The sequence below is a fragment of the Canis lupus genome, chromosome 8 (assembly GCF_048164855.1).
Source record: "Canis lupus baileyi chromosome 8, mCanLup2.hap1, whole genome shotgun sequence".
NCBI lineage: Eukaryota > Metazoa > Chordata > Mammalia > Carnivora > Canidae > Canis > Canis lupus.
In genome coordinates this window covers 61,814,220-61,816,669 of record NC_132845.1, presented here as the reverse complement: position 1 = coordinate 61,816,669, position 2,450 = coordinate 61,814,220, and the positions used below count along the sequence as shown (strand labels likewise).

The window sequence follows — 2,450 nt, the reverse complement described above, 5'->3', positions numbered from 1 at the left end:
CCGCGCGGGCCTGTGTACACACGTGACCGCCGCCGGCCCGCCCCCCGCCCGGGTCCGCCCCCGGACCGCACTCCACCGCTCGGGCGGGGCGGCGCGCGTTCCCTGACCCCAGGTCAGCCGCGTGCCGCGTGCCGGCTGCAGACCCCGGGCGCCCTCTCGGGCTCCCTGAAGCGCTGGTGCTGACTGCTGAGTCAGAAGGCTCCCTAATCTGCAGGGGACAGGCCTCCCCCCGCCCCCCAGGTTGTGATCTGGTCCTTTCGGTGCACCTGCTCCTCCTCCGGCGGGCGCTGCTCCGAATTCACCCGTTACTTCCCAGTTTTAGGAATGATTTTGTCCACGGAGCTGGCTGCAGGAAAACCACTGAAAGATAGTGCATTGTGCGCAGCCTCGTTAATTTGGTGGCTGTTGTTAGTCCAAAGAACAAGATGATTTACCCCGCTGTACTTCTTACGGCGTACTGATACACTCAGCGGCACATTCTGGCCCAGGGGCTGAGAACATTTCTTTCTGAATATCAAAGCATGCAGGTTGCAGAACTGAACAGAGATCTGCTGTGTGACAACACAGGAGGATAGCAACCAAGACGGGTGCTGAGCATCACAGTGCTGCTTGTTTGCTTAGGGCTCCGCCTTGGGCCCTCCCCCTTCACAGGATAGCTTCTTGACCCCTGGTGAGGGAGGGAAGTGGGGAATCAGCTGTGGGGCTTTAGACTCTGATGGGTAGAAGGGCTCAGCAGAACCCCATTCTCTGTCCAAGTCACTTATAGATACCTTGGGCCCCACCACCCGCTTGGCCCTGTTGTCATTTCTTCACCTTGCTTCTCAGCCCAGCACCAGAAGTGGGTTTATAGAAGTGGGTATCGAGCCACAGGCCACATGTGCCCTGAGGCCTGGACCAGGCACAGTCAGGCAGCACCTCTCAGCTAGGGGAGCCTTACTCTGCCAGCTTCTGTTTGAAGCACCCACAACAGTCTGTTGAGGTATTTACAGTCACATTTCATCACGTCTAAGACAACATTAATACTACATATGCCATTGCTTTGTGAACCCCTAGAAAGAAAACAATTTGCCAATTAAATTCTGACTCCATCAATTACAAGACTCATCCTGACTTTAGAGATGTTAGAATGGGAGAGAAAATGTGTCTTAGCAGTAATGAAATATAGTACTCTCATTTTAAGTTGCATCGAGGCTCAGAAAGCTTAAGCAACTTGCCCAAGGTCACACAGGAGATGGTGGGGTCAGGATTTGGACCCAGTCTGCCCAAGTAAAGTGTTCTGTCCAGTGTCTGGGTGGCCTTAACAGACAGAGTTTCTGCTCAGAGTCCCCGGAATGCCAGGTCTAATGAGATCTGTCCACAGGATGCTCAGTGGCCCAGAAGAACGGCTGCTTGTAACTGGGGTTAGCTGACATTCAGTTCCATCAAAGCCACTTGGTGCTCAGGTCACCTATATTGCCTTCTCTGCAAAGAAAGACTTCCCCAAGTGGGCAAACAGGGTCAGGAAGAATGGCAGAGTCTGTGTGATCTTCAAAGTAAGCCCACCCTTCAGCTGAGCCAAGATCAGCATTTTAGAGCTGGGGAACATAAATACGTTCCAGAACACTATAGCCTTGTAGCTTGCTGCTAGCTACTCCCCAACCGTTCAGGCCGATTTCCGTGGAAGAGCCAGATATCTGTGAGGACACAGCACCATCCTGGGCTGTGTGAGTTGGATCTGAATCCTGGGTTTCTGAACGCATCATGCTCAGATGTCACTTTGTGAAAACCACCTGGAGTTGCCCTGCCCTGGATTGCTAGTGAGGGTTCCTGAGGGCTAGGAGTTATGGGCCCCTGGGCCCCAGGGCTGTGCCTTTGTGGCTGCATTGGCTTCAGTCACAAGGCTGGTGCCCTAATTGTGCACCGCACTTTGCAGTGAAAAGGGAGACTCCGGCCCAGTTTTCTGCTGAGATCACGGAGATGCCTCTCCCTGGATTACAGAAACATCACAATGGCCCTTTGCTTCACACAGTCTGGAGACTTGGCAAGACTTCCTGGTCATTCTGGAGTGGCAGTCGATAAGAAAAGCTGCATTCCACACTGAGGGACTCTGGACTGCTGGTTGGGAACTCAAGAGTAGCCTGCTACCCAGAGTCTGTTTGCATGTGGTCATTCTCTTGTGGGCTAGGGACAATGATGTGAAGGATTTCCACTGCCCTAACCTCCCTGAACAGGCAGGGTCGTCTTCCTGTGGAAGGTTGTTATGTGCTGACACTACCTTTGATCCTGGGTGATGCGTTGATCAGGGACAAGGAATATTCCTGTGAGTCTGGTTTAGAGGAAGGTTTCATATCTTGACTTCTATGTGGTCCTATTGATGTAAGTTCATGTTTTTCAGGGCTCCAGTAGATTGTAGTAGATGTTGCTAAGGCACTGTGGAGGGCTTGGTAAGAGACCAAGTCCCACCTTAGAAA

General features: G+C 52.8%; 1 protein-coding gene across 16 annotated transcripts in view; it reads left to right on the top strand.

The window, feature by feature from the left end:
• Nucleotides 1–2,450, top strand: part of CHLSN (cholesin) — a 148,328-nt gene that overhangs the window by 89,591 nt on the left and 56,287 nt on the right. The gene's annotated exons all lie outside the window — the stretch shown is intronic.